This window comes from Callithrix jacchus, chromosome 5, assembly GCF_049354715.1.
Source record: "Callithrix jacchus isolate 240 chromosome 5, calJac240_pri, whole genome shotgun sequence".
Classification (NCBI taxonomy): Eukaryota; Metazoa; Chordata; class Mammalia; order Primates; family Cebidae; genus Callithrix; species Callithrix jacchus.
The window spans coordinates 151,837,950-151,862,068 of NC_133506.1; the positions used below are offsets into that span (position 1 = coordinate 151,837,950).

At 41.3% G+C, this 24,119-nt stretch overlaps 1 protein-coding gene across 15 annotated transcripts in view; it reads left to right on the plus strand.

Annotated features, from left to right (window-relative positions):
- Positions 1 to 532: 532 nt before the first annotated feature.
- Positions 533 to 24,119, plus strand: part of PDS5B (PDS5 cohesin associated factor B) — a 200,013-nt gene continuing 176,426 nt past the window's right edge. For 7 of the 15 annotated variants that reach the window (XM_054256758.2, XM_035302447.3, XM_035302449.3 and 4 more), the window contains exon 1: positions 533 to 673. The gene's annotated coding sequence lies outside the window, so the exon portion shown is untranslated. Of the gene's footprint in view, positions 674 to 1,119; positions 1,515 to 1,572; positions 1,751 to 24,119 lie in introns of those variants that run through there. The other 8 variants (XM_078375264.1, XM_078375272.1, XM_078375269.1 and 5 more) reach the window with 2 other exon arrangements.

The window sequence follows — 24,119 nt, forward strand, 5'->3', positions numbered from 1 at the left end:
TCCCAGCCTACCACCTATATACAATATCTCAAATTAGGAAAGTTGGGAGATTTAATAAAGACGTAGCAAGTAAAGTGTAGGAACACTATTTGTATGGCATTCCGAGAAGAAGGCAGAGTTAACAAGGAGCAAAGTAATTAATTCCAAGTCTGTTTACCCAGCACATCAGTGCGGAATGTTAGTGTTTAAAAAAATCTCCCACCCTTTTTCTAAAAAGATGGAGCTACATAACAATCGGTGTGTTTTTTTTTCGGTAGAGGTCTAGGAAGCCGCAGGGGCAGTGGACGCCTTGACAGCAGCCCGTCTCGCGGCCCCCGGGCGGCGTGCCCGTGTGGCTGCGTGCGCGCGGACGGGGCGGGGCTGAGGAGGGGCGTGCGCGCGCGCGCGGACGGGGCGGGGCGGAGCTCGGAGGGCGGGCGCGCGCGGGGCCATCTGGTCGGCAGGGGGCGCTGCGCACCTATGGCGCGCTCTGGCTGCCCCCGGGTGCTGTCCGCCGCGGTTCGATTGGAGCAGCTGCCGAAGAGCGCTTGGCGCCATTTTGAAGCGGAGAGGAGGAGGAACGGCCGGGCTGGCTGCGGAAGGGGAGGGGGGGGAGAAGGCGATTGGATGCGGCGGCGGCGGTGGATCCCGGAGAGCCGCGGAGTGAGAGGAGTAGCGATTCGGGCACCCGGAGGTAGGAAACAATTCAGTTAACGGAAAGAAAATGTCTCTTCTCTCAGGCCGCGGCGCTCCATTTTTCAGCGGCCGCCACCGCCGCTGTGTGTGTGTGTGTCTGTGTGTGTGTGTGTGTGTGTCTCTGTGGCGGGGATGAAGCGCCGCCCGCCGGGCTGCCAGGCGCGACTCGCCTCCCGGCATCGGGGGCTGCAGCGGGCAGCTGCCTGACGGCGGCCCGGGGCGGGGGTCGCGGGGTGCGGGCCAGGCTGAGCGGTGGGGGTGGGGAGGGCCCCGCGCCGGCTCGCGCCTCCACGCCGCGGGCTTTGCGGCAGCCTCTGGAAATTAAACTTGCCGCCCTGATCCCGGCCGGGGCGGCGGCGGCGGGCGGTGACCTTGCGCGCGGGCGGGGGTCCCGGGGCTGACCGGCCGCCCGCGCCCTCTCGCCGCCGCCGCGCCCCTCCCCCCGCGCCCCGGCCGGGCGGCCGGCGGCTGTTTCCCGGGCGGCAGGCGGGCGGCGCGGTGCTCCTGTTGAATCCTCCCGCGGGCGGGCTTCTCCCCCTTCCGGGCGAGGGGCGGGCGGGGAACGTGGGTCGGGGCCGCGGGCACCCTCGCCCCCGCCGCCTGGTCCCGGCGCGCCGCCCGGCCTCCGCTCCGGGCCAGGGAACGGGCTGAGCGTGACATTTTTACACGGTTCCTCGCCACTCGCCGCAGGGAAATCGCGCTCACCGCGCCGCCCTGAGCGGGTGCTCCGGGAACCTGAGGACCCAGTTGAGGAAGAGCTCAGCGCTGGCGTGGAGGGACTCCTCCCAGGCGACAACTGGGTTCTAGCTTTCCTTTCGGAAGGAACGGCGGGGAAAATGGTGTGCGATTGTGACTCGTTAGTGTTTTTTCACTGTTATTTTATTGCCACTTTAAAAGTTACAGTTTAGGGAAAAACCTTGTTTGCTGTTGTCGCTGGTGCTGCTGTTGGTTTTTGGTAGAGACGTGAAAGCTAACTCTAAGTAGCTCGACAGTTATTTGGAGGAATGACTGGACCCTGAAACGCCGCCCCTCGTCTTCGGAACTGCAGGCTGCTGCGTTCCTTGCCGCGGACTGGGTGAGCTCCGGGAAGGGCTGAAAGAGCAGCTACGCACCCACTCCACTTGCGTCTTCAGCATTCTCTCTTCCCTAGCAAGGGTCAACCCTTTTTTATGTCGCTTCCCTAGCAAGGGTCAACCCTTTTTTATGTCGAAGAAAGTGCTTCTCGTACTTTTATTATGAGGTGATGGACGGGCAGTGGTGCCCCGACTGATCCTACCTTGTTGATTAAATAGTTTCAGAAACTTTGGTTATAGCCTAAATTTAGAGGGTTGGTTTCCGCTGTGCAGAGTTGGGTAATCCTGTATCATCCTAATAAACTTTAAAAACTAAAGTTGTGTTTACATACTGGAGGCGAGCTGTAAATAAATTGTAATTACCTAATGCTTGAATGGCAGTAAGTCATTGTTCTCAGTTAACACATCCAGACAGAGTTCCCAGACAGAACGTTTTTTAACTCCTGTAGTGGTCAGGTAAAGTAGTTAAAAACCACAGACATGCACTTGAAAGACAGCTCTTTATGCAGCATACATGTCAGAGATGTTTCCATCTTTAGGGACAATAAGATGAGTATTCACGGGTGTATGCAGGTCAGTTTGTGGAACAATTAATCTTGTATCTCATGGTGATAGAAAACCTATTAAAATGTATATAGTGGTGAATATGTAGGTGAAAGTTACATGGGACCTTTTATGTTAAGATAGATTTATTCTCATAAATATAACTGTAAAACACATCTTAAGAACATTATACATTTACAAACATATATTTTAAAAAATGCACTTTAGACTTTATAAAAATTACCAGAATAGTGACTTTTGCCGCTTTTTTCTGATGGTTTAAAAAATTGTCCTCAGGTGGCTTTTACTTCAAGGTGTATTTTAAATGGGAAGGTATGTTTGTCTTGGCCTTTTTTTTTTCTTTTCTCTTTGTTTTGGTTGAGTCTGATTCTTCCTATATTAACTTTCCTTTTACTGCAGCTTTTGTTACTCTTGTCGCCTTTATTCTCTCAGGTTATGTCTCTCCCCCTCTAATTCCCCCTTCTGCCCTCCCAAATTAGAGAGACATGTCGTGATAGTGATTCTTGTCATGAGATGTTTGTATTAAGCTTATTTGTAATAAGGTTCTACTGAGCTGGCTGTTGGATGAAAGCTGTTTAAATTGTTCTGCAGCTTTGTTTAACAAAGTAACATTTTGGGGAGTAGGCTTTATCAGTAATTTGTTAGGCCTAAGATAAAGTGGTACCCTGTATTAGACAGGCTTGCCCTGGAGAAGAATGCAATGGTAGAAAGTACTCAAAACTGTGGGGAAGGAATATTTTGAGAAGTTGTATTCTTTCTGCTTATTTCTCTTGGAAAACTTAGAGACTGCCTTAGAACTAACAGGAGTAGTGCTCACTGTGATTTGGCTTATGGACTCTTGAATGACATGGATTGTATATAACATATTAGAAAAGAATACATTTGTGTTTCCTCTGTTAGTGTTAGAGAGCAACAAGAAAATTTAACTGATGATCTCCAACTCATACATGAGAAATTAAATTCAGATTGTAATTTCATTGATTTATCTAAGATCACAGTCATATTCACATCGTGGCATTCGGACAGCCTTTAGAGATCCTGGAAGCTTAGAAGTTTTCCCCTTGTCTTTTTTTGTTTTATTCAGGATTTAGCAATATTTATTAATAAAATTTAGGGTAGCATATTACCTTCCATCCCCTTCCCACCTTTTCATTCATTTAACCAAGAATGAAGTTTTATGGTTGGCCATCTGTTTCAGCGTCTGGTTTTTAATAATTTTTGTTCGAGATTCAGTCTGTTTAGCTTGTCTCAGAAGATAACCTCTTTTAAGTTTCTGTCTCCTGGAGCTGTCTGCTCTTTCATTATGTAATTACTTGACATGGCATTTATTTATTCTTTGTGAAACTTCTAAGTGTAATTTGGAAAAGTTAGTATTGACCTTTGTTTTGTTACAAGATATAGTGCGTGTTTGAGTGTGTATTTTTTAATTTTTAAACTAAGTTTGCTATACAAGTCATCTGTCACTTCCAATTACAATAGGCACTTTATTTGTTTTTTGTATTCCTGTTCGGGAATGTTAAAAATTCCAAAAATACTTAGTTTAAAAATAAACCCAGTGATTTCTCTGAGAGTGTATTTACTTTTTAAGCTTATTTAAGAAGCTGCCAAATGGTTCACAATTCTGACTCCTTGGAGAGTAGAGGTCGGCCCTTTTCTCACACTATTCTGTTATAAGCCACCTGATTATAACCATTTCCTCCCATTACTTGAGAAAGATTTTAGAATCCTTTCATGCTGCGAATAAAAAAAAAAAAGGTTTTAGAATCCTTTCTCATTAGTTAGTTTAGAATTAAGAATAAATCTGTGTTGAGACTGTAATTGTTTTAGCTGGCATGAGTGAGAAAATAATGATAATAAAAGTTAGATGAATAAAATTTAGTTGTTCAAATTTTAAAGCCATTAATTTGAGATTTTAAAAATACCCATAATTGTTATTTCTAATAGACAATAACAATTGAAAATATTTGGTTTAGCTGTGTAAAACTTAAAAACTAACAGGTTACAACAAAGCCACAGCTCATCTGAAGAAAAAAAAAAAGCAACTAACAGGCATAGGGGAAAGACTGATTAAAGAAAGAAACTCTTTTGAGGCATCTTTATAAGGCCTAAAAGTATTCTAGCCTGCCATCCTGTTTTTTGACAGATAATGCTCTGACCTGATTCCATTAAAATGAACAGATACTAAGCTTCCATATACGTACAGTGCCAAGGATGATGCAGTAAACAGGACTGAGACACTGTGTCCTGCAGAAGTGTAGAGTAGTGGTTGGCCACCTGCAGCAAGGTGATGAGAGCTGAGACAGACTAGAGCAGTAGGATCTCTGCTGTTACTTAGTTCTAGAAGGAACAGGCTTTCCTTCCTTTTCAGTGACAGTTGAGGTTCTCTTCATGTGGGAGAGTAGTGAAATTAACTAAGATTAGATCCCATAAGGAGAAGGAGGGTTATTATAACCAAGACCATTGTCTTTCTCTAGAAGAGAATGGTTAGGGACCTAAAAAGAAATGAGAGCTTGTGGTTCCTTAGGTAGGATAGGATTCTTTCTCTCTTCTTTCACCTCAGAGGTGATTTTAGGGAAGTAATTGAAGAGATTTTAAGGGAAAGCTCCATATCTCCAAAATATGTCCCTTAGTAGCTGAAATTCTACCAGGTAATTTCAGCTAGCTTTCAGATATGGAATGGTTTGGGTTGGGTGCGGGGGTAAGAGTTGCAGGGGCAAGAATGGGGGTTAAGGTTAGGGGAATAGAGTACTTAAGGAATCGTGTATTTTAAGTTTAAAGTTATACAGATTTATGGTAAAAACTATTTTAATGGTACATGGAGTACAAAAATGTTACTTTTCTCCTCCTCCCACAGGTAACCCACTGTTAACAGTTTCTCAAAAGTTTACTTTAAAAAAAATTATACAAAGAGTGTTGTTACACTGTTGTACTGTGATTTACCATTTAATTTAATTTATTTATTTTTGAGACAGAGTCTCTGTTGCCAGGCGCCAGGCTGGAGTGCAGTGGTGCCATCTCAGCTCACTGCAACCTCCGCCTCCTGGGTTCAAGCAGTTCTTCTGCCTCAGCCTCCCGGGTAGCTGGGACTACAGGCGCACACCACTACGCCCAGCTAATTTTTTTGTATTTTTAGTAGAGATGGGGTTTCACCATGTTGGCCAGGATTGTCTTGAGCTCTTGACCTCATAATCCGCCCGCCTCGGCCTCCCAAAGTGCTGGGATTACAGGCTTGAGCTCCTGCGCCTGGCCAATTTACTATTTTATTTGTTTATTTTATTATCATTATTTTTTGAGATGGAGTCTTGCTCTGTTGCCCAGGCTGATGTGCAGTGGTGTGATCTTGGCTTACCACAACCTCTGCCTCCCAGGTTCAAGTGATTCTCCTGCCTCTCAGCCTTCTGAGCAGCTGGGACTATAGACGCGTGCCACCATGCCTGGCTAATTTTTGTATTTCTATTAGAGATGGGGTTTCATTATGTTGGCCAGGCTGGTCTCGAACTCCTGACCTCATTATCTGCCTGCGTTAGCCTCCCAGAATGCTGGGATTACAGGTGTGAGCCACCGCGCTTGGCCTACTATTTTTTTTTTTAACTGCAGTTTACTTTTTTTCTTAGTTAAGTCGCAATCTCTTTTCATACTGGCACATACAGATCAACATAATTAAGAAATGATTAGAATATTTTATTATAATTTTTTTCTGACTCCTGTTGAGTAATATTATGTTGTAACAATTTATGTTAACCAGCAGTGTGTGAGAATGTCTGTGACATGTGTTTACCAACATTGAACTTTAAAAAACTGTATTGCCAATTTGATATGTGAAATTTGTCTTATTTTGGGTTTAATATTTCTTTGTAAGTGAAGGTAAACATTTGTTTATATGTATCAGAGGGAGGTTATTTGCAACATATTCTTTAATCAAGTGGTTTAATGGTAGTTTAATTTACTTGCTGCTCCCACTCCCTACCTTGACCCTTACCTAAGAGCTAAGATGGTCTGAGAGTGGTGGGGCTTTTAGGAGAGGAAGAAGATTTTGGGGCTTGTGGCAACCTGACGGGGAGTAATGCTGTGAATGGACAGGCTGTGGTGCCAGGCTTTGAACAGCTTTGGGTAAGTATGAGAGTATTCAAAGCCCTTGACTTGGTATCAAGGTAGAAGAGAAGCAGAAGCGACAGACAGGAAGGGAGATTTGAGAGTCGGGGCGAATAAATTTTGCATAGAGTCAGCCCTACAAAGTGTTGGGATTACAGGTGTGAGTCACCACGTCTGGCCTAAGTAGAAGGTGTAGAGCACTTTCCCCGCCTCTCTTTGATACCGTTCTTTTCAGCTTTTGATTCTTCCTGGCCTTATGGGGTAACATAACTAGGTCAAGTCTTTATAAGTGTAGTTAGAATTTGGAAGGTCCCTGGCATCACTCCTCCCTCAGACTTTCAACTATCATTTCATTTTTAATCATACTGTCATTTGGTTTTCTTCTCTTTTTCTGTCAGGCATGGCAGCCTGGATCTGGGTATTTCAGTTGCCACCGAGATGATAGATGCTTAGTTTTTGTTTTTCTTTTTTCTGAGATGAGTTTTGTTCTTGTTGCCCAAGCTGGAGTGCAGTGGTGTGATCTTGCCTCACTGCAAGTGATTCTCTTGCCTCAGTCTCCCAAGTGGCTGGCACTACAGGTGCACGCCACCACGTCCGGCTAATTTTTTGTATTTTTGGTAGAGACGGGGTTTTGCCATGTTGGCCAGGCTGGTCTTGAACCCTAGGCCTCAGGTGATCCGCTCTTCTTGGCCTCTCAAAGTGTTGGGATTACAGGTGTGAGTCACCACGTCTGGCCTAAGTAGAAGGTGTAGAGCACTTTCCCCGCCTCTCTTTGATACCGTTCTTTTCAGCTTTTGATTCTTCCTGGCCTTATGGGGTAACATAACTAGGTCAAGTCTTTATAAGTGTAGTTAGAATTTGGAAGGTCCTTGGCATTTAAGACTTGAACATTCCTAGGAGCTTGTGTTGTGATATATGCTTCTATGATATATCATGATGTGAGTTTTGATAAGTGAGATTCCTTTCTAAGGAATGCAGAAAGAGCATGGTGGTTAATTTAAGCATATAGACTTGAGAGTCAAGCTTGGGTGTTTATCTGCTCTAGCTAAACAACCAATTACCTAATCTTGCTAAATCTCAACTTCTTAATCTGAACAGTGGTACTAATAGCAGAAACCTCATTTTTCAAAACAGCTTTATTGAGATAGAACTCACATACCATAATCCATTGAAAATATACAATTAATTGTTTTCTAGGATACTCACAGTTTTGTGCAGCCATCATCACAGTCTTATTTTGGAACATTTTTTGTCTCTTGTGAAAAATGCCAAATCAAATGTAAATTAGTATAGCCATTGCAGAGAACATTATGGGGGCTTCTCCAGAGGTGAGAAGGGATAGGGAAAGGTTGGCTAAAGGCTACAAAATTTACCTTTAGATAGGAGGAATACATCCTAGTATTATACTGGTGACTATAGCTTTGAACAGTGAAGGGGTTAGGGGGACCAACCCCTGTGCAGCTGAAACTCCACATATAAGTTTTATTCCTCCAAACTTAACTAGTAATAGTCTACTGTTGATTGGAAGCCTTACTGATAACATAAATAGTCAATTAACACATGGAGCGCAGTGGAACGATCTTGGCTCACTGCAACCTCAGCATCCTGGGTTCAAGTGATTCTCCTGTCTCAGCCTCTAGAGGTAGCTGGGATTACAGGCGCCTGCCACCAAGCCCGGCTAAATTTTGTATTTTTAGTAGAGATGGGGTTTCGCCATGTTGGCTAGGCTAGTCTCAAACTCCAGATATCAGGTGATCTGCACCCCTCCTGAAGTGCTGGGATTATAGGCGTGAGCCACCACACCTAGCCTACAGACTGTATTCTTAAAGCAAGCTAGAGAGAAGACAATGTTATTAAGAAAATCGTAAGGAAGGGAAATATATTTGCTATTCATTAAGTGAAAATTGATCATCATAAAGGTCTTTAGGCTCGTTGCCTTCCTGTTGAGTAGGTTGAGGAGGAGGAAAAGTAGGGATTGGCCTTGTCTCAAAGGTGGCAAGGTAGAAGAGTTGGAGAAGGTGGAAGAGGAGGCAGGAGGGGCAGGCACACTGTTAACTTTTACTGAAAAAATTCTGTGTAAGGGAACCAGCACAGTTCAAGCCTGTGGTGTTATATATTTTCAACTAGCTAGAAGAGAGACTTTTGAATGTTCCCAACACAAATAAATGATAAACGTTTGAAGTGATGGATATGTTAATTACCCCAATTTGATTATTACACATCATATGTATTGAAATGTCACCATATACCCATAAACATTTGCAGTTATATGTTGGTTAAAAAGCATAAAAATTAAATAAAACCTACTCACTGTCACTTTCTATCACCCCTTATTTTATTTGGGTTTGGGATGAGCCAGGTCAAATGCTTAGCTTGGTACCAAGATGTAAGTACACAGTAAAAAATTAGTTATAACTTTTTGCAGGGGGACTGTTTGTGACAAAGTCCATTTACATAGTTTTAGAAAATGCAAAAATGGAATAATTACTGAAAGGATGTTTACATACTATATTGTGCAAGTATATCGTTGCACAGTGCTGGCTAGAGATATAAAGATGAAAGAGATTCAGTCAAGAGATGTATATTGAAGTGGGAGGAAAGAGGCTGGTATAAAAATAATTATAAAACAGCACTCTGGGAGGCTGAGTTGGGTGGATCAGGAGATCCATCCTGGCTAACATGGTAGAACCCTGTCTCTACTAAAAATACAAAAAAATAAAAATTAAAAAAAAATTAGCCTGGTGTGAGTCTGTAATCCCAGCTACTCGGGAGGCTGAAGTAGGAGAATTGCTTGAACCTGGGAGGGGGAGGTTGCAGTGAGCTGAGATCATGCCATTGTACTACAGCCTGGGCAACAAGAGCAAAACTCCGTCTCAAAAAAAAAAAAAAAAAAAGTGAGGGTATTGTTAATGTCTTCAGGAAGGTGTCAAGAAAATATTTGGAATATTATTATCCAAATATTACTTAATCATGTTGCTCTGAGAGTATAAGAACTATGAAAAACTTTGAAGGAGTGACCATTTTGACCAAGTCTTAGATAATGAAAAGATGGGGTTTCTGGCTTTCATGAAGAGTACTTAAAGAATGCTGTGCTTTTTGAAGTCTTAAATTTTTTGTTTTGTTTTTGTACCCTCGTGCTGCTGCCAGATGATTACCTCTGAAAGCTATTCCTATACCTTTTTCTGATGTTTCTAATCTGTTGTGAACCTGAGAGACTAAATTATTAAATAATCTTTTAGTGAGAGCCTGATGTCTGTAAGAAAAGGATATCAATATATGGTGTTACACTGTCATTTTGAAATAGTTCCTTTTTCAGTTTATTCTGTGGGTTTTGGTTTCATCCCTATTAATTGGTCTTATAGAATAAGTAATTCCTAGATATGTTAGCCTCATATACACATTTTCTTCTCCAAGGTTTTTAGTAACAACTATGTCCCCTGACCATTCTTCTGAATTTCCCATCATCTTTTTCTAGTCCACTGTTGGACACAGCTCCTCCAGTATAACATGTCCCAAACTGAGCTATCTTCTCTTACTCTTTAACATCTTTTCAACTTTTACCTTGATTAATAACAGGTTTTTTTTTAAATAAAAAAAAAGTTGTAGAGGATGACTAGATTTATCATCATGTAAGATACCTGGGAGTCATCTTGACTTCTCCATCTACCCTTCCTCTCACATTTACCATAGTATTTTAAAAGGTTATTATTATTTTTAATTATATGCATGTATGACCTTCAAAAGTAAGGAAGCAAAAAGAAAAAAGATAAACAATAAAAAATCTCTAATTTTTCCCCATCTGCCTCATTCTCAGATTCCTGCAAAAGTTTATATATGTTAATGATATCTTATATCCTTCTGGGGATTTAAAAACATGACCATATACAAGGAACCACATACTTAAACAAATAATAACACACAATATGGGATTTCCACAATAGAGATATACACAGGGTCTGTGAGAAGAAGAAAGAAGCACCTCACATTCCCTAAAAGAAGAGTTACATATTGGAAAAACCTTCCTGTTAGGTTCTGAATAGAAGATGAAAAGCAGAACTTTGGAACTGAGTTATTAATAAGCAGAGAAATATCAATTAGAAAGACACAGAGACAAAGGATCTGACAATAGGGAGCTAGAACAGTTCATTGTTTTGGGGGGGGTTCAAAGGACCTATAAGGAAATAAGAGAAACTGATAGCAGCCACACACAGTGGCTCATATCTGTAATTCCAACACTTTAGGAGGCTGAGGTGGGGTTCTTGAGGGCATAGACTTGCATTTACTTTGGGATCTGTCAAAGAGTTCAGCACATTGTAGATGATAAATATTAATTGAATACGCTTAAGAACATGTGTATATACAGAACACGTGACAGCCCAAGAAAAGGAAAATTAATACAACATTAAGCTCACAGATTTATTTAGAAATTTAAAATTTTATTGAGGTGTAATTAAAATACCACAGAATGTGCAGATCTTAGCTGTTCACTTTGATGAGATACGATGATTATATACATGTAACCAATAACCAGAAGAAGACGTAGAGCATTTTTATTACCCCACAGAGTTCCCTTGTTGCCCTCTCCTTTCAATTTATCTTGCCGCCAAACACTCTTTGATTTCTAAATGTAGATTAGTTTTGTTTTATCTTCATACAGTGTGTGCTCTTGTGTATCTGGCTTCTTTTGTGTAACATATTTTGAGATTCATCCATAGGGTTGGATATCTCAGTAGTTTTTATTGCTGAGTAATATTTCATTGGGTAATATTCCACAGCTTATCTTCTGTTGATGGACAGTTGGGTTGAATCCAGTTTTTGACTATTATGAATAAGGCCTATACAGGTCTTTTTGCAAGCATGTTTTTTCATTTCTCTTGAGTAAATACTTAGGAATGGAATTGCTGGTTTATAGGTATATGTGTGTTTAATTTTACAGGAAACTAGTTTTTCAAAGTGGTTTTCCTTTTTATATTCCCACCTGAATATATGAGTGTTCTAGTTGTTTTACATCCTCACCAACACTTGGGTAGTCAATCTCTTTAATTTTAGCTATTCTATTGGGTGTGGAATAGTATCTTCTTGTGGTTTTATTTTGGATTTCCTTGATAATCTAGTGATGCTGAACACCTTTTTGCATGGTTAATGACAGTGTGTTTTCTTTTGTAGAATGCCTCTTCAAACTCTCTGTCCATTAAAAAAAGGATTATCTTTTTACTGTTGATATGCAGGAATTCTTAATGTAGAGTATTAAGGATATTTTCTTCTGTTTTGTAGCTTGCCTTATCTTTTGTGTATTTTCATGAGTGGAAGTTTTAAATTTTGATGAAGTCCAGTTAACTTTTTGTTTTATGGATTGTGCTTTTGAGTTCTTTTTATATTTTATTTTTTTGAGACAGCATCTTACTCTTCCAGGCTACAGTTCACTGGCATCATTATAGCTCACTGCAGCCTGGAACTTCTGGGTTCAAGCCACCCTCCAGTCTCAGCCTTCTGAGTTGCTGGGTCTACAGATGAGTGACATCATGGCTGGCTCATCTTTTTTTTTTTTTTGTATTTTTTATAGAGATGGGGTTCACCATGTTGCCCTGGCTGGTCTTGTACTCTTGGGGTCACGTGATCTTCCCACCTCAGCTTCTGAATGTGCTGGGATTACAGGCACTGTAATGAGCCTGTGTGCCTGGCCTTTTAATTTCTTTTTCATATATTATTGCAGTATCTACAATCTTGACTACAACATTGAAGAGAAATAGTGAGAATGGCTGAGTGTAGTGGTATGTTCCTGTAGTCCCAACTACTTGGGAAGCAAGAGGATTGGTTGAGACCTTGTCTCTTTTTTTTTTGAGATGGAGTTTTGCTCATAACCCAGGCCGAAGTGCAGTGGCATGGTCTTGCCTCCTGGGTTCAAGTGATTCTCCTGTCTTAGCCTCTCGAGTAAGTTGGGATTACAGGTACACACCACTATGCCAGGCTAATTTTAAAATTTTTTTAATTTTTATTTTTTTTTGAGATGGAGTTTTGCTCTTGTTACCCAGGCTGGAGTGCAGTGGTGTGATCTCGGCTCACCACAACCTCTGCCTCCTGGGTTCAAGTAATTCTCCTGCCTCAGCCTCCCGAGTAGCTGGGACTACAGGCGGGTACCACCGTGCCCAGCTAATTTTTGTATTTTTGGTAGAGACAGGGTTTTACCATGTTGACCAGGATGGTCTCGATATCTTGACCTTGTGATCGACCCGCAGCATCAGCTTCCCAAAGTGCTGGGATTATAGGCGTGAACCACAGCGCCTAGCCCTAATTTTTGTATTTTTAGTAGAGACAGGGTTTCACCAGGTTGGCCAGGCTGGTATTAAACCCCTGACCTCATGATCTGGCCACTTTGGCCTCCCAAACTGCTGGGATTACAGGTGTGAGCCACTGTGCTTGGCCTATGTGATTTGTAAGGCTTTTTCACAAAATTTGGTACATCTTAGACATTACTTAAAAAATACCTTTTCTGCCCCATTCTCTGTTTTTCCTCCTGAGATTCTATTTACACATTCCATGAGTATGTACTAATTTTTTTCAATCTTTCTGTTTTTCAGAGACTCTTTTAAATGTTTTATCTAATGTATAGTGAAGCTTGTTTTCAACAAATGCATCCTTCAGTTATGGTATTTCATTTAAAATATTTCTGCTGAGATTCCTCATTGTGACCATATTTTTCTTTAAGTCTTTGAATGTATTCATAATAGCTGTTTTGTAGTCCTTGTTTTTCCTTTATCTGTATTAATGGACTTTTGACTGTTTTTCCCCCTTGATAGTAGGTCACATTTTCCTGCTTCATTTCATGAATAGAAATTTTTTTTTTTTTTGAGACAGAGTTTCGCTCTTGTTACCCAGGCTGGAGTGCAATGGCGCGATCTCGGCTCACCGCAACCTCTGCCTCCTGGGTTCAGGCAATTCTTCTGCCTCAGCCTCCTGAGTAGCTGGGATTACAGGCACTAGTGGACATGATATATCATATCTCTAAACTCTTTTTATCTTCCCTTGATGAATGTTAAAATTAGTAGCTGATTATATTGAATTTGTGGAATCTTGGTCTTCTGTTATAAGATGGGTCTATAGAAAGTTGGAGATACTGGGTGGGCGCAGTGGCTCATGCTTGTAATCCCAGCACTTTGGGAGGCTGAAGTGGGTGGATCAGTTGAGGTGTCAAGAGTTTGAGACCAGCCTGACCAACATGGCACAACTCTGTCTCTACAAAAATACAAAAATTAGCTGGCTGTGATGGTGGTTGCCTGTAATCCCAGCTTGTTGGGTGTCTGAGGCAGGAGAATCACTTAAACCCGGGTGGCGGAGGTTGCAGTGAGCCGAGGTCACACCACTACACTCCAGCCTGGGCAACAGAGTGAGACTTGGTCTCAAAAACAAAACAAAACAAAACAAAAGAAGTCTGAGATGTTTACTAAGCCCTTCTTTTTTTTTTTTTGAGACGGAGTTTCGCTTTTGTTACCCAGGCTGGAGTGCAATGGTGCGATCTTGGCTCACTGCAACTTCCAGCTCCTGGGTTCAGGCAATTCTCCTGCCTCCTCCTCCTGAGTAGCTGGGATTACAGGCACGCGCCACCATGCCCAGCTAATTTTTTGTATTTTTAGTAGAGACTGGGTTTCACCATGTTGACCAGGATGGTCTTAATCTCTTGACCTCGTGATCCACCCGCCTCGGCCTCCCAAAGTGCTGGGATTACAGGCGTGAGCCACCGCGCCCGGCTACTAAACCCTTCTCACTTGTCCAAACTTCAGGCTCATGTCTCATCTGTAGTGGGCAGCAGCTGAAATTGCTGCTGAGTTCTTTGAGCTTTTTAGTTGTTTTCTTCTAGGCTCCTTGGAATCTTCCCTGAGCATATGAAGTTCAGGGGTCAGCAAATAATTTGAAGGAGTTTATATTAGTATTTGTGGCTTCCCTACCGTAGCTCTCTCCTTTTCTGAATTTCCCCTTTGATTTTCCAGCCACTTTATAGCCTTGAATTTCAATAAAACAGCATTTTACGGCTGGGCGCGGTGGCTCAAGCCTGTAATCCCAGCACTTTGGGAGGCCGAGGCAGGTGGATCACGAGGACAAGAGATCGAGACCATCGTGGTCACCATGGTGAAACCCCGTCTCTACTAAAAATACAAAAAATTAGCTGGGCATGGTGGCGCGTGCCTGTAATCCCAGCTACTCAGGAGGCTGAAGCAGGAGAATTGCCTGAACCCAGGAGGTGGAGGTTGCGGTGAGCCGAGATGACGCCGTTGCACTCCAGCCTGGGTAACAAGAGTGAAACTCCATCTCAAAAACAAACAAACAAAAAATCCAGCGTTTTGCTTGAGTTCTATCAGCCCTGTGCTGCTGCAAACTGGGAGTGCTCTCAGGAGTAATGCTGTTCAAATTTGAATCTCCTCCAGTGTATTTCCCTTCTTTCATGGTCGGATCTCCAGGTTCTACTTGCTCTTAGTTGCTTTCCTCTGTTTTCAAATTATTCTTAAAAGTATTTTTTCCAGGGTTTATAATTGTTATTTGTGGAAGGGTTATTTCAATGAGTCGCTGAATTCTTCTCCACCATATCTAGAAGTGTTCAGTCTCATTTTCATTCATTTTAAACTGGGCGTTAAACACCGTACTAACAACACACACCATGTTTTAGAATAAGATAGCAACTCAGTATTGTTTCAGTCACACACGCTTGATAAGAATAGGTTATTTGGTGGAAAGCTAAGAGCTAATGAATGTTTACAAAGGCTAGTGAAAGGGATAGCCATATTTCTACTGTTGTCTCTTATCCTCTTTATTAGCAGCAACCTGACAGACAGCAGTGGGACACATGGTACCAGATAATACTGGAAGAAAATATCATTTTTCAGCCTTCTTTGACCTTAAACCCTCTTGGTATTTCTACTCTGAGGAAAAAAATACTAAAATGTAATTGTCTCAACTATTTCTCTCTAAAAATAGAGTTGTTGTACATTTATCTTTAAATGGTTAGGTAGGACCAGCTCAAGTCCAAAGGACCCTTTAGGATCATTTTACAAAAATTTGTTTATGGTTCTGACTTTAGCTAAGCGATTAGAGAAAAGGTGTGTTCAAGAGGGAACTAGATTGAGTTGGTTTTAGAAATGGCACATACATCTTTTAATAAGTTTATTCTTTTGTATTGCTTGCACAAGTGTAAGGGTAACAGTATAGTTTAAATGCATTTATTAAAGTGTGTTGATTTTTCTTTTGAATTTGGACAGTGCCTATTTTGTTTTAATGTAAATTAACTGTAAGAGGTTAGGTTTTAAATTTTGAACTTGCTCCTTTAGGAAGTAAATGCATTCAAAACAGTGTTTTAAGTTAAATTCTTAAGTGTTTTTGCTGATGGAAGGAAAGCCAGGTGCTTGATTATCACAGAAGGGTTGAATATGTTCACCTGCCTCTTCTCTACCTCATATAACCCCAACTAACTTTTACCTTTTTTTTTTTGAGACAGAGTTTCGCTCTTGTTACCCAGGCTGGAATGCAATGGCACGATCGTGGCTCACTGCAACCTCCGCCTCCTGGGTTCAGGCAATTCTCCTGCCTCAGCATCCTGAGCAGCTGGGATTACAGGCATGCGCCACCATGCCCAGCTAATTTTTGTATTTTTAGTAGAGACGGGGTTTCACCATGTTGACTAGGATGGTCTCGATCTCTTGACCTCATGATCCACCCGCCTCGGCTTTCCAAAGTGCTGGGATTACAGGCTTGAGCCACCGCGCCAAGCCATTTTTTTTTTTTTGAGACCAAGACAGAGTTTTGCTCTGTTGCCCAGGCTGGAGTGCAGTGGCACAATCTTGGCTCACTGCAACCTCTGTGTCCCATGTTCAAGTGATTCTCCTGCCTCAGTCTCTGAGTAGCTGGGATTCAGGCATGCACCACCACGCCCAGCTAATTTTGTGTTTTTAGTAGAGACAGGGTTTCTCCTTGTTTGTTGGTCAGGCTGGTCTCGAACTCCCTACCTCAGGTGATCTGCCCACCTCGGCCTCCCAAAGTCCTGGGATTACAGGTGTGAGCCACCGTACCTGACCAACTTTTAAAAGTCCGTTGGGGTTATGTGAGGTAAAGAGGAGACAGGTGGACATATTCAGCCCTTTCTGCAGTAGTCTAACCCTAAAATTACATTTCCGTCTCTATCAATTAGGGTTTGATTAGAGAAGCAAAATTATTACGTGTTTAAGAGATTTATTATAGTAGTTGATTAGAAATACTTTATTTATTTATTTTGAGACGGAGTTTCGCTGTTGTTACCCAGACTGGAGTGCAATGGCATGATCTCGGCTCACCACAACCTCTGCCTTCTGGGTTCAAGCAATTTTCCTGCCTCAGCGTCCTGAGTAGCTGGGACTACAGGCGTGCACCACCATGCCCACCTAATTTTTGTATTTTTAGTAGATACGGGGTTTCACCTTGTTGACCAGGATGGTCTCTATCTCTTGACCTTGTGATCCACCCTCCTCGGCCTCCCAAAGTGCTGGGATTATAGGTGTGAGCCACTGTGCCCGGCGTTTTTTAAAATTTTTTAACCAATTGTAGGCACCACTTATATTCTCCTGAGTCTGGTGCTAGACTTGAAGTTGGTAGGGCTGGTAGTTGGGAAGGTAAGATAGACATGAAATGGGGGAGAGCATGGTTAAAGTGGAACCTACAGAGGTTTGCAAAGTCATGGAAGTGAGCTAACCCATAAGCCCAAACTTGAACCTGCATTGCTGTCTCACTGCTTCTAAACCTGCAGCTTTGATGATGTGGGCAGTAGATATGGCACCCTTTACCATGGAACTGCGCACAAACTGCTACCAGAACTTTTTGGAGAAATTGGAGAATGAGATCTGATAGGCACTAGAGGAGTTGTGTGCCCACTTGCTACCCCATGCCACTGAAGGTGAGCCAAAAGATCCGTGACAACAGGTGAGAAAGTGGCAGTGCCTGATCTTATGTTGATCTGTTGAACACAAACATGGCTACTGCTTCACTTTTGTCTTCTAAATCTCATGGAAATTGCTTTTGAGGCCAACCCTAACTCACACCCATTCACAGAACAGAATTTAGAGAAGGGTAGTTGCAACCTAGCTAAATTGATACAATCTAAAGCCCTCACAGTTCGCCCCCTTGTCACCATGGCATCTATGTATACCTTTTTTTTTTTTTTTTGACAGTGTCTTGCTCTTTTGCCAGGCTGGAGTGCAGTGGCATGATCTCGGTTCAGTGCAACCTTTGTCTCCCAGATTCAAGGGATTCCCCTACCTTAGCCTCCTGAGTAGCTGAAGCTACTGGTGCTCACCACCACCATACCTGGCTAATTTTTTGTATTTTAGTAGAGACAGGATTTCACCATGGCCAGGATGGTCTCGATCTCCTCACCTCATGATCCGCCTGCCTCGGTCTCGTAAAGTGCTGGGATTACAGGCTTGAGCCACTGCGCCTGGCCTTTTTTTTTTGAGACGGAGTTTTGCTCTGTTGCTAGGCTAGAATGCAGTGGTGCGATATCGGCTCACTACAACCTCCAACTCCCGGGTTCAAGCTATTCTCCTTCCTCAGCCTCCCGAGTAGCTGGCATTACAGGCGCTTGCCACCACGCCCAGCTAATTTTTGTATTTTTAGTAGAGATGGGGATTTTGCCATGTTGGCCAGGATGGTCTTGATCTCCTGACCTTATGATCCACCTGCCTCAGCCTCCCAAAGTGCTGGGATTACAGGTGTGAGCCACTACACCCAGCTGCACACCTCTTTTGATCATATTTAATTTGCAGATAAAGACAGTTGGAAAAATTATACTTTTGCTGTGCATAATGCAACTATCCTTAGTTCAAATAACATGTAAATCCTCTCCTTAAGAGAGGATCCAAATCCCTTTATCCGTTGTTGGATTACTTTTTCTTTTACCTAAGTCACGGTTTATATTTAATTTAAATACTGAAATATGAGGCGAGCTACTACTAGATGGTTGTAGAAAAGGAGAGAAAAGAGTAAATTGGTTAATTATATACAGTTTTTTTTTTACATTAAAATTAGAGGAAAATATTTATTAGAGTTCTTACTTCTGCATCAACTTATATGCTTGTAGTTTTTATCTGTAATTACCTTCTTCCTCTGCCATCCCATGTTTCCTCTGTCTTTGGCTAGCAACTCAGTTAGTTGTAGTTTCTTGTCTGGTGGGGTAACCCAAGCTTGCTTGCCTGCTTATTTGCTTGCATTCATTCATTCATTCATTCTATAATTCTGGACCATTAGCAGTCCTGCCTGGATTGTTTCCACTGACTTTAACCACAGTCCATGGAAACAGTAAGTGGTGTCCCAGAGGAACTCCTGCATTCCAGACATACTTTTTTGTTAGCCCCCTTGTGTAGTAGCAACCCAGTTTCCGCTTGATAGCAAGATCAGTCATTCTAATCAGTTCTGTAATCATCTTTTTTGTTGTTGTTGGTTAATAGTCATGAAGAGCCCAAAGTGGCTGGGTGGAAGTCTTAACTTACAGTTTAATGGAACCATTGCTACATCGCTTGGTGTTTCTTCCTTGGGAACTAAGATCTTTAGCAGAGGCTAAAATTGTGGAGATGGGAAGAAAAAAAGAAATAAAAAACACAAAAGAAGTGAGAATACTTTTCTATGCTAATGGCAATACAATTTAGTAGATCCAACATTTGAACCAAAAATTTGTTTTTTTTTTTTTTGGCTTTAAAAATCAAATTTTTCCTTTGAGATATAGTATAGTGGTTAAAAAATGTGGACTCTGGAACTTTAATGTGTTTGAGTCCTGCTTCTCCCTTTACTAGTTGTTCAGCCTTGAGCAAATTATTTAACCTCTGTGCCTCACTCTCAGGAAACCAAATTCTTTAACCTCTTTGCGCCTCACCTCAGAGTTGTTGGTAGGGATGAAATGAATTAATACATATTAAGTGGTTAGAATTTTGAGCACTGGGTAGATGCTCAGTGTTACTCCTCTCCTCTTAATACTATACCATTCTGCCTTTAGTTCAGACCTTTTAAAACCTTTCTTACTGAGAAGTTTAAGTGAGGCTAAAATTACCACACTTTTTTTCTTAGAGCCATCTTTTTTTCCCCCATAAAGTAGTATTAATCTTTATGGTTAAGTTCCCTAATATTATAATTATTAATTTTACTTATTTGAATTGTTTATAAATAGGGACATTTTATTTGGAGAAAAACTGCCCCACAGGATTTTGTCTTTTTTTTTTTTCCACCTCCTTTCTAAGCCTTTTCTGCATAGTCATTCATTTCCATGGCTTCCATTATATGTTGGTTACTCCCAAATCAGCATCTGATGTTTTACCTCATTTCTCATTTTCATTCACTGATTTCTTCTTTCTTCAATTAGTCACTAAATTTACTTTTTCTATTATCTCAAATCCTTCTCTATGCCTTTTGCTTTCAGTTTACTTGAAGTCCTTATTATGATTTTTTTCATTCATTAGTGTAGTAGCCTCCTAACTGGTCTCCCAATTCCAATCTTGTCTTCTGCTCCATCCTTCAGTAAGTGTTAAAATAGTTTGTGTGAAAGACATTAGATGATTTTATTCTTTTGATTAAAATTTTTTTTTTTTTGAGACAGGGTCTTGCTCTGTTGCCCAGGCTTGAGTCCAATAACATGATCTTGGCTCACGGCAGCTTCTGCCTCCTGGCCTCTAGTGATTGTCCTGCCTCAGCCCCCTGAGTAGCTGGGACTGCAGGCACATACCACCACAACCATCTAATTTTTTTAATATTTTTTGTGAAGACAGGGTTTTGCCTCATTACCCAGGCTGGTCTTGAACTCCTGGACTCAAGCGATCCTTCCATCTCAGCCTCCAAAAGTGCTGGGATTACAAGCTTGATCCACTGTGCCTGGCTCCCACTACCTCCGCCTTTTGTTAACTTCCCACTGTCTGCAAGAAAAAATAAGTTTGATTGTTCAAGATTCCTGATATATCTGTGTCTCCTTCCCTCTCCAGCAGAAACTTTACTTTTCTATTTTTTTTTGAAGTTAAGTTTTTAAATTTTTTTTATTGCATTTTAGGTTTTGGGGTACATGTGAAGAACATGCAAGATTGTTGCATAGGTACACACAAGGCAGTATGATTTGCTGCCTTCCTCCCCATCACCTATATCTGGCATTTCTCCCCATGCTATCTTTCCCCAACTCCCCACCCGCTGCTGTCCTTCCCCTGTTTCCCAATGTGTGATGCTCCCCTCCCTGTGTCCATGTGTTCTCATGTTCTCATTGTTCAACACCCACCTGTGAGTGAGAACATGCGGTGTTTGATTTTCTGTTCTTGTGTCAGTTTGCTGAGAATGATGGTTTCCAGGTCCATCCATGTCCCTACAAAGGACACCAACTCATGTTTTTTTGTGGCTGCATAGTATTCCATGGTATATATGTGCCACGTTTTCCCAGTCCAGTCTATCATCGATGGGCATTTGGGTTGGTTCCAGGTCTTTGCTATTGTAAACAGTGCTGCAGTGAACATTCGTGTGCATGTGTCCTTATAGTAGAACGATTTATAATCGTTTAGATATATGCCAAATCTTTACTTTTCAACAGAATTTCTTAGTTCTGGCTATATGAAGCTGTCGAATATGCTCTTATTTAATACTTTTAATTTCATATAAAATCTGCCTGGGTTTGTTCTATGGGCAGACTTTCAGACTGTGCATCTTTTTGAATATTTAATTGGTGCGATTTCTCAGGGAGTTTTCCTTACCTCAGTGCACACGTATTCAGACACCTGGAATCTTTACCTGCATTGGTATGTACCTTTATTTTAGCATTTATCATATTGTTTTTCATTTTTTTATTTTTAGTTTTTTGAGAACGAGTCTCGCTCTGTTGCCCGAGCTGAAGTGCAATGGCGTGATCTTGGCTCCCTGCAACCTCCGCCTCCCAGGTTCAAGTGATTCTCTGCCTCAGCCTCCCTAGTAGCTGAGATTACAGGTGCCAGCCACCATGCCCAGCTAATTTTTTTTGTATTTTTAGTGGAGATGGGGTTTCACCATGTTGGTCAGGCTGGTCTCAAACTCCTTACCTCAGGTGATCCACTTGCCTCAGCCTACCAAAGCACTGGGATTTCAGAGCCACCATGCCTGACCCACACTGTTTTTTAAGAATGGTTTTATTTAGATATAATACTGTATAATTCACTAATTGAAAAGCTGTACAGGTCAGTGGTTTAGTATATTGACAGAGTTGTACATCCACCACCACAATCAATTTAGAATGTTTTCATTACCCTCAAAAGAAACCCTGCACCTCTTAGCCAGTGTCCTTTGCTATGGTTTGAATGTGTCCCCATAAACATTCAGAAGTGAATAATGCTGTCTTCTCATATGATGGAAGGAAGGTGGAAGGGCCAGATAGCCAAACTCTGACTGCTAAGAGCTGGTTTTATAAGGGCCTAATCCCATTCATAAGGGAGAAGCCCTTGTGGCCTGATCACTCAGGCCCCAGCCTCTCAATACTACTATAACATTGGTTAAGTTTCAACATCAGAATTTTGGAGGGGACACATTCTACTAACTTGAATTCACTAATTAAAAAAAAAATCAGTTTTGTGAATTGCAGATACAGTAGTCCTATCTGAGGTTTTTCTTTCAGGGGTTTCAGTTACCTGTGGTCAACTATGGTCTGACAATATTAAGAGGAAAATAGAATTAAATAATTCCTGTTTTAAGGTGCCCACTGTTCTGAGTGGTATGATGAAATCACGTGCCATTCTGCTCCATCCTGTCCAGGATGTAAATAATTCCTTTGTCCAGTTATCCGTCCAGTGTAATACTGCTAGCCCATTACTGTGTAGAAAAAAAATGTGTATATAGGGTTCAGTACCGTATGTTTTGGGGATCCACTGGTGGTCTTGGAGCATATCCCTCATGTACCTTCTCTCTTGTTGAAGTTAATAATTTCACTTTTTTCGGTGTCTTGTGAAAAATAGTCTTAATGCAGTAAGGTCTTTTTTGGTTTATGTGAGCATTCATGTATTTATTTATATTTACTTTTGTTTAAGAAGTCATCTCTTCAAACTTAGGTAATAAAAATAATCTCCTGTTTTAAAGCTTTGTTTTTCATTTCAGTCCACTAGGGATGCTTTTTTTTTCTTTTTTCCCCACCAGTAGTAGAACAGGGATTGAAATTTATTTTTTGCCATAAGGATAGTTTCACAACCTCATTTTTTAGAGTCCATCTTTTCTGCAGTGATGTGCAGAACGAACTCTCTCATAATCAAGTTTTCATATACATGCGAGTCTGTTTCTGGGCTGAGTTCTGTTTTGCGGCCTAATTGTCTTCACTGTCATACCACAGTGCCTTAATTATTATAGCTTTATACAAGTCTCACTATCTGGTAGGGCACATCCTCCTACCTTGTATTTCAGGAGTTTTTTTTGGCTCTTTGGATATCCAAATGTTTTAAAAATTTGGTGCTAAGTTCTTTGAGGTACGCTGTTGGGGGAAAATTGACATCTTTATGATATTGAGCATCTTTATGATATATATATGGTAGAGTTACATGTCGCTTAACAACAGGGGTACATTCTGAGAAATGCTTCATTAGGCAATTTCTTCATTATGTGAACATGGTAGGGTGTACATAGGCTACATGGTGTAACTTATTGCTCCTAGGGCAGAAATCCATACAGCATGTTACTGTTCTGAGTACCATAGGCAATTGTAACACAATGGTACTTGCGTATCCAAACAGAAAAGGTACAGTACAAATACAATATAAGAGATGATAAATGTAGAGCACTTATGAATGGAACTTGCAAGACTAGAAGTTTCTCTGGGTGAGTCAATGAGTGAGTGGTGAGTGAATGTGAAGGCCTAGGACATTACTATATACTATTGTAGATTTCATAAGCACTGTGCAATTAGGCTAGTTAAATTTATTTCAAAAAATAAAGTATGATATGATGGTTTATGAGGTCACTAAATGATAGGAATTTTCTATTTCTCTTATAATCTTATGAGACCACCATTATATATGGTTTGTTGTTGACTGAAACATTACGTGGCCCCAAAAATGTAATAATTTTCTCTATGTAGGTCTAAGACATCTTTGGTTAGTTGTTTTTTTTTTTTTTTTTTGAGATGGAGTTTTGCTCTTGTCGCCCAGGCTGTAGAGCAATGGTATGATCTGGCTCACTGCAATCTCTGCCTGCTGGGTTCAAGCGATTCTCTTGCCTCAGCCTCCTGAGTAGATTACAGGGGCCTGCCACCATGCCCGGCTAATTTCTGTATTTTTAGTAGAGACAGGGTTTCACCATGTTGGTCAGGCTGGTCTCAAACTTCTAACCGCAGGTAATCTACCTGCCTCAGCCTTCCAAAGTACTGGGATTACAGGCATGAGCCACTGTTCCCAGCCCTGGTTAGATTTTTTTTTTTTTCCTGAAAAAGAAAAATTTCATTTTAATCCAGACTTACACCCACATATGTGTTTCACACAGACCTTATTTTTTTGTTTTTTTTTTCTTTTTTATTCTTCTTAAGACCTTATTTTTAAAACAGTCTATTGTATTTAATACATTATAAAATTTGAAAAATTGTAGGAAAGCAGCAAACTTGAACTGGAGCGATTCTAACAAGGAATAATTCTGGCCCCTTGGCAAAACTGATCAGTTCAAAAACAAAGTAAAGTTCACATCTGTGAGGTGGACAAAAAAGTGTGACTTCTGTACAAACTACGTTTAAAATTT